Source organism: Anas acuta, chromosome 3, assembly GCF_963932015.1.
Source record: "Anas acuta chromosome 3, bAnaAcu1.1, whole genome shotgun sequence".
Taxonomy (NCBI): Eukaryota; Metazoa; Chordata; class Aves; order Anseriformes; family Anatidae; genus Anas; species Anas acuta.
The window spans coordinates 86,436,965-86,445,410 of NC_088981.1; positions in this window are offsets into that span (position 1 = coordinate 86,436,965).

Sequence of the window (8,446 nt, forward strand, 5' to 3'; positions counted from 1 at the left end):
GGTCAGTTGTAGCTTTTGGGAAAGACAGATATGTTTTTAAGCTTCAAGACTAATGTTGTACCTTGTGAGCACAATCATTACAACTAAAGCCATACTATCATGTTTTTAAAGCTGTAACAGTAAGGAGTACCTTAAAAGGGTCTCCCATTTCTCCTGTGTGTACCTGTGCCTCAAAAAATGCAATGCCTGGTTTTAGTCGTGATGTGAGAGCAATCACAAATCAGTCAAAAAAAAAAAAAAAATCAGTCAAAATAAGTAAGTCAAAATGATTCTAATAGTTGTTAGCTGGGCAAATCATATTTTGAGACCTGTCAGGAAAGATGCTATTCATACAAGGGCACTGGCCCAAATTACACTGAAGAAAATATGTCTGACTTAAAGCTAAGGATGTAATTTGCAATGAACAATTTGGTACGGATGTATTTTGCTACTGCTGTGCCCACTGAAAAGAAACCACCACACTAACAGTATTATATACCAACAGTGAAGTAGATAATCCTGAAGACACAAAGAGGATCTTGTGGGAATAAGTACTTACAGAGTAGTTGGTTAGCCTCATGTCAGTCTCTTTTCTGTAAAGAAATATAATGATCCATTTACTTAAAAATGCATTTGTTTAATCCAAATCAGAGCGTGCTAAAGTCAAATCCAAGTTTTACAGATTTGTCTACTTCATGCTTCATTTGCATAACAGTTATTAATATTTATGCTGTTGTGTGTTTAGTAATCCTGAAAAATAGCCTAAGAAAGGATTCACTTATTTCTGCTTTCCGTGATGGTGTACATAGTCTGTTGCAGAAGTAATTCTTGCCATGTTTAATGTGAGAGTAAAACAATGACTTATGTTTATTTGAATTTCTTGCCCTGCACCCTGCAGAGTTGCATGTAGCCTCAGTAACTGGTTTAGTTCAGGGTGTTAGTTATTAACATTTTGTAAGATTCACATAGCCAGAAAAGGAACTGCAAGAAGACACCAGCAATTATTTAAATCCTAGTGGCATAGCAAATGGGGGTGGGGGTGGGAGACACAAAGACATACCAGAGGATTAAAAAAAGTGCTGGCTGGAGTGAGGAAACTGGAGACCCTCCCAATTAAATCACCATTGCAACCTTTCCTTTACCCTGCAGCATAAAATTTTTCCTCTGCTGCCATAATGGTGGTGGGTCATACATTCTAAACTAGAACTATTTATGCATGAATCTACTCCTCAACACAGAAATTAATTTTATCAGCTTTCAATTGTGTAAAACTGTTGATCTGATGTAATCTTGGTGATCTCTGACAAGCTCAAACAAACATCTGGCCAATATAGTTTTCAAGAGTCATAACTCAATTGAGTGAAAATTGTTTCTTCAGGGAAAAAAATAAGTTATTTCCACATGAAAATTTAACAGTTTGGCTATATTGGTTAGGCAAGACTGTTCTGAAAGAGCTGCTCATACTTTTGAGCAGCAATTTTCTTTAAAGTTTTAAAATAAAACTGCTGATCTGATTTTTGTTGCTTCTCAGTAGCATGCTTAATAAAATTATCTGTTGGCTGAGTTCAGGCCTGGATCTGACACAAAACATGAAAACTCAGCAAAGTGATTAAAAAGAAGATTCAGGCACTGATAGGCATTTTCAAGTGAATGCAGGTTGACTTCAGAATAATGGTAATTTTGCTGTTACTGCAACGTAATCTGTTCCTGGTTACAAAACATTGCACGAGAAGGTGCTTGGGAGTTGCCCAAGGCATAGCAGTAGACATAAATGTAGGTTATTAAGCCAAAATTTTGTTTGTCTTCTCCTCCCATTGAAAGATAGCAATTTGCTATAGAGTAGAGCTGTGTGAAGAGAGATAATAGCTTTTCATAAAGCATTGTAAAACTTGGAAGAAAATTTCATGAAAGGATTTTTTTATTATTTGTTTTGTGGCACACAAAAATTTCCGTACGGGTACTTCAGAATAGAAAAATATATATTATAATCTGTTCTTTTCCTAAATTGAATTCAAATGTAGAAAATGTATTCTGCTCAGCCAGACTTGGGTAATATGTTTTCTGGTGGAAAACGTGGTTCTGTTGATGTTTCTCTGACCGCTTCTTCTGCTGATCCATTCCAGCAGTAAGTGACTAATCGCCTTCTGAATCATCTTACTAACTCAGAAAACAGAGACAGAGATTTTTGCCAAAGCCCCATCATTCTCCCACTGCTTTTTGCGTGGCCATCTGGGCTTCAGGGAGAACAAGAAGTGACAAGTGCATTCTGTGTCTACAAGTTTAAACACTATACTGACAGGGAGGGGAAAAAAAGACCTTTCCATGTATCTTAAAAAAAAGGAAATTAAACAAGAGTCCTGCAACAACTGATAATCTGTTAGCGTTTTAGGGAAAACACAAGATCCCAGAAATTACAGGTAGCTTTTGTGGCAGTATAAAGAGAATAATTGCTATGGCCATCTTTAAAAGGAAACTGAAATGGAGCAACTTTTGCAGCAGAACTCAAGACCTAATTCTGCCAGTCCCACTGAGCGGTAAGTAGCTGTAATGGCATTATTTAAGCAAAACCACTTCAACTGACTTTTTGAATGAAAAGTAGGGGTGAGGGGAAGGAGGGCATTTCCTTTAATAACACCAAAAAAAGTCTTGTCTTCTGAACAATCTTCACATTGAACTGTACGAAAGTAAAAAAAAAAACATCACCATGTGAAATTCAGTTCTGATTTGACTAACTTATGGTGCTTTCAAATTTGCATGCTATGCATGGTCAGCACGTCTTGCATGCTTGTTTTGTTGAGCTGGGAAGTACACAGTAACTTGAAAGGAAGATGTTGATTTTTACTATCCAGTAGAAAGGAAGCAGTAATGTGTTACTCTATGTAGATAAGATGGAGTCTAAGGCTAATAGCTGTTGTGAAGGAATTAATTATTTACCATAGCCTGATTTGCCCTTGAGTCCATCTCAGTCACTACCTTTGTCATTGCTGACATTCATTTTGCACAGTTAAGATCTGCTTCTGCAGTCAGCTGGCCTCACTGAAAGTGTGAGACTGAAGCTGATGACTTCTGACTATCTGTAACTGGTCCCGTGGCGAGCTGAAGAATCAGTTCATTGGGAATGGTTATGGAAAGGCCGAATTGCTTGTCTTGAGTGGTTTTTTTTTGAGTACAGTCTCTTTCTCTTTTCTTTCAGATTCATAGATGTGCATAATTTGGAGTCTACTTCCCATGCAGTTACTTATGTTAATATTTTCTGCTATGAAAATAGCTTTGCCCAAACTCAAAGGCCCTTGTGTGAAGAGAATGAGAAACCAGGCTACTTGAATTGTCAATATATAGCTGACAGTTGCTAGGCATCTCTGCATGGTGTTGAAAGGAGAGAGAAGAGGCAAATACGAGATGTTAATAGCAGTAGAGAGGGATCAGACTGTAGAAGAATAACCGCACAGGGATGGTGATGTTAATCTAATATCTCTGCGTGGAGTCGTGTTGATGCTGATGGATCTTTAGGCATCTATTGAGCACTAAGCATCTGCTCAAGTATTTTGCTGTAGTGTGACCTAAAGCCAAATCTGTGAAGGAGGTGGTTTGTGGCAAAGCTGTGGTGTCATGTAATTGGTGAAATATGTGTTTCTAGCAACAGGTCCTGTGGCTCTCCATCCTGGTCTGAAGCTCTCCGTCCCCTGGGAGATGTTTTGGTCTGAATTCCTGTGGGCAGAGGGTGGGTGTCAGCCTGGTCCTACTTTCTATCATGGGAGGAGAAAAAGAACAAAAGAATCATGCTTACCCCCTTGTTTTAAGAGAAAGTTAGCATCTTTGTGTGGCCTGCTTACCTTGTCTGTCCTCTGTGATCCTCAAAAGCTGAGAACGAGGACTGTGCGATGACGGTGAAGCAGTGAAAGGCTTAGGCAGAAAACAGCTACCAAGCAGCTGTATCCATGGTCTGTGTGGTTGCCTGGGTGCAGCCAGCACCAGAATGGGGAATGAGAGAGTTTTAATGTGAAAAATGGACCTGTGTGGGCAGACCTGTCTCCAGAGCTGGGCAGCAGCTGAAGTTTTGACTACTCCAGTCAAAGGGTGTGCAGAACATGTTCACTCAAGCTTAGATGTAATAGATATCTGTAACTTTGCATACATTCACTGGATTCAAAGTATCCCCTTTTACTGGAAAAGGAGCTACTCTGTGAAAATCAATCCACAGCCGTCTTGCTCAATCAGTCTAAAGAACCTAACTAAAATCACAAGGCACAGGAGCTGTAGCTCCTACCCTAGCTCTCCTCTTAACTGGGTGCTAACATCAAAGGTTACTTTTGACCATCGAAATGCCAACGAGTGGTCACAACGCAAGCAACCGCTTTGAATTGCTGAAATTGAATTGCAAATAGCAGCTGGGTTCACTTCTAACTGAGGATCCAATGTAAAAAAAAAAAAAAAAAAGGGGGGGGGGGAGGGACCCAGACCAAACAAAATTCCAAACTAAATCCATCTGTCTGCGTCTGCTCAACGAAAGTGAAATGCTAAGCGTGGCTCTTTGAAGCCGAGATGAATGTTTCACTGTTCAGAGAACGTGCGGCCTGCGCAAACACACTTGTACGAGGGCAGATGTCTTCCTACAGGAGGGAAAAAATAAAACTCTTCTCTGCAGGTTTCCTCCGTGGTGCCTGCTTTAATTCTTCTGAGTCGGGAACCGGGAGCGCAGGCGGGCGGGTAGCGAGCAGCTCTCACCCCAGCTCTCACCCCGTGGCGTTTCGGCTGAGTCATGAGGTACAGCCACGGGGCTTTGTCTCGGGGCACTGGGCAAGGAGGCCGCTGTTCACAGCACAAAAGCGGGGATTTGGAGTTCGTCACGGGGCAGTGCTGGCTGCTGCCCGCTTCTGCGACAGCAGGAGGCCGTGGCAGGCCTCTGCCGTGGTGAGGCTGCCCCACAGCCAGCACCCATCCCACTAGCCGCCCCACAGGCAGCTCACATGCCTGTGAGAAGGCCCCAAGGGCAGATCAGATAAGATCAGATCAGATCAATTTTATAACAAGTAGGTAAGGAAGCCTTTTTCCCCTAGCATACAGACTGTTAAAGTACTGATCATTCAGGAGTCTCAAGATCAGTAAGCTGACAATTAGCCCGATCAATAAATCCTGTTTATTTTCCGCTCTTCACATAGTGAAAAGCATCTCTCCTGCTCTTGCTTTTGATCTGAGAACTGCTCTCAAATTAAGAGGCCTCAGTCGGGCTGCACAGGGTACTTTGGGGCACTTCACCTCTGCATGGTGTGTTTGAAATCACTGCCTCCAGCTGTAATAGTGTCTGAGAGCCTTTGCTTGCGATGACAATGGCTTAGAGTTGAACCCTCACCCTTAATATCATCCTCAAAAGAAAATGGTCCAAGGGTGGCTCTGCTCCTGTAGAGGAGCAGACCTACTCGACTCCTTTGGAGTAAAAAACTACCTGAAATAGGTTGTCAGAAACTTATCGGTATATGCTATATTAACAGTGCATTAATAAAGTGTGAAGAGCTAGTGTCTGTGCATCCAGTGTTATCCATCCAAACAACTTCATGTGCTTCCCAGGTGTCTTGGCAAAATAGTGGCTTACTGTCTTATTTGGGTGTAGCATCCCGTGGGTATGAGGCAGCCACCAAGGTGGGGGCAGCTGGGGGGTGGGCACAAATACAGAGAGCAAGCAGCCTGCTGCTCTTCACAACCCACACATCATGCAGAGGGTTGTCTGCAGCCCCACTGCTTCAGAGAGGTCAGCTTGTGCCAGCCAGATTATCGCTGATACGTGCTTTCAGTCCTTGGTGGAGAAAATTGTTCACCTCTGATCTTAATTTTCTTTGCCAGGCTGATTATGCGTTTGGTTCCCTTTTGAGAAAGGCTCTTGCATCTGGAAACTAGGTAGCACAGGACGGGAACCAAAAGCTAAGCACTGGGTAAGTTTTTATCAAAGCACAAACTGAGGCTGTGGTGCAGCGATGAGCAGCAGCTCTGGGAAAGGCTTCCCACCACGTGGTAAGGCTTTCTCCAGGAAAAGCCTTTGGCAAGTGCTTTGTCAGCTGTCTGCTTAAAGTCAGCCTCGTGTTTTGTATTTAAGTTAAAAGTGACAGATTTGTTAAGGATATCTGTATGATGCAGGCCTGGCTTTACAGTTAAGATACAAGTTGGCACTTACATGATGAGTTTCCAGTGTAGTCTAATTCTACTTAGCATTTGAGAAAAGAAGATAGTATCTAAACTCTTATTTTCTGTACAGTAGATGAGTCTATCATGTGACTCTTCATAGTAATTAGATATTTGACATCCACACATTGCAGCTATTCTCTTTTACAATAAAATTCAACAAAGCATAAAACATGAGACAGGCAGATACAGGTACAATGGCCTAAACTGTCTTGCTTATCAAGGAGGAGGGAATTAAAAGACAGAAGTTTGTGTGTTGTATTGCTCATAGTAATTCCCGATGTAGGAGTTTTTGTGGGTGTTTGACTTGCAGAGCCAAGTGATGAATTTATTCTGGTTATCTTTATTTTGGGTGACTAAGCTTTCTGTCATTTTATTCCACCAGACTATGGAGGTGAAAAACCTACTGCACCTGTGGGTAGTGTTGACATTTACACTTTTATTTGATCTCACGTGCACTGCGAACAGTGACTTCCCAATGCTCAGGGCTGTACTCAGTGTTCTTTCTGCTGTCTGGTTGAAAAGGGCTCAGGATGGTTGCTTTGTGTATGTGCATTAACTTTTTTAACTTTGCGCTTCTTGTTACACTCTGAACAAATGTTAACACTGCAGTAGAAACTGTATATGCATCACCTTAACCACAAAAGATGTTATGCTGATAAACGTTTTGCTTGCATCTCCAGCTGCAGAGATATGAGGCCTGCTTTACAATTACCCATTGGGAATTTTGTGTCTATTTTGAAACCTCTGACGTGCCTTTTAGAAGGTAACTGAGAGCTGTATACTGAGGCTCTCAGCTACAGCGATGACAGATTGTAGGATTTTTGATGTTTCTTTTTTTTAAACCTCATGGGTACTTTTGTTCTGAGACCTGCCTAGCATGTCGTAAGAACGACAGTGTTATAAATCATGCCGTCCTACATAATCACTGTGGTTTACCTTAATAACCCTTGTAAACCAGTTCCACTGTTGCTTGAATGGTAGCTGGAGTCTTTTCTATTCTGCTCAGAGTAGCAGGATAGAACCATCTCAAGCCACCCTACGCATATTTTAGGGTAAGATGCTGATGATATGCTGTGCATTATGCTGGGTATCACTGGTAATCTCTGTCTGCAGTGAGAAACAGACTTGGGCTTTTTAGCACAGGTTTGTGGTTTCTCTTTTCTTTTTCAGCCTGTACTTTCTGCATTTTTTAAAAAAGGAGCGCTCTGGTCTCATTCACAAACGGGTGACTTCGGGGAGATGTTCCTATGCCCTATAAATAGCAGGGGAAGCCCTGCGGTGAGCGCGACGTAGGCGTTGCCTGGCGTTCCAGGCATGCTCTGCCTTCAGTTTCTCTGAGCCTACCCAGAGAGAAAGTACCTGGGGTACTTTCATTGCTGCCATTTGGTCATCTCCAGTGACTCCGTCAGCAGCTGTTTGGAAACGGTGCTGGGGACTGCAGTGGTCACTTCAAAGCCCTGGCGCAGAGCTCCAGGTTCATTGGGGCGCTTGTGTGGTTGTTACTTATTCAACGTACTAAAAGAATGAATTGAGTAGAAAGTAAAGACAGCGTAATCGGGTGTACTTGTTCCATATTGCCATTAACAGGTCAGTGGGTGTACCTGGGTGTTGTCTCTTGCTGCTTGTAAGTCTTGAGCTGGTACTTGTCAAGTCCCAATCCCCATCAGCAGGCATTGTATATGTGCACAGCAAGAAAAGAGGAGGGGCAGAAATTGTGTGTTTGTGTATAAATTCCTGAATCAGAACCCAGAATAAGAGACTACAAAAGCCGTGACAAGCTTAGGGTGATGTTGAGATGACTAAGATGGGCTGACCTTGCCTAGCTGTGTACACAGCAGAAAGTGAGTATAACGTTGTAAATCACAATCCTTGCCCTCGTGCGGATACCTAAGAATTAGCAGTGGAGAAGTAGACTTGCTGTGGGCAAATACTCAGAGACTTTTTAAGAGGTACATAGAGCTTCATAAAGTTTAAGCATGAAATACCAGTCTGGGCTTTTTAGGTCTGTCTGTAGCATGTGACAGGGCCTTGTTCAACTTTGATAGTTATAATGGCCACATTGCATAGTTGAGAGAATAATTCAGGGTACAACTTCAGTTGGTAGCTAATCTGATATAACTGAGCTTTGCCACCTAACCCCACTTCCTGGGGGTTAAGTCTGGGGTTGTGTGGCCTTGGAGGTAACTGGGCCAACTAGATAACTGGGCAGCTTCAGTGCTGTCACACCCCTTTCAGCCGTGCGGTTGTTAGATCCAGAGCAGGAAATAGTTGGATAGATTAGGGGAGGAAA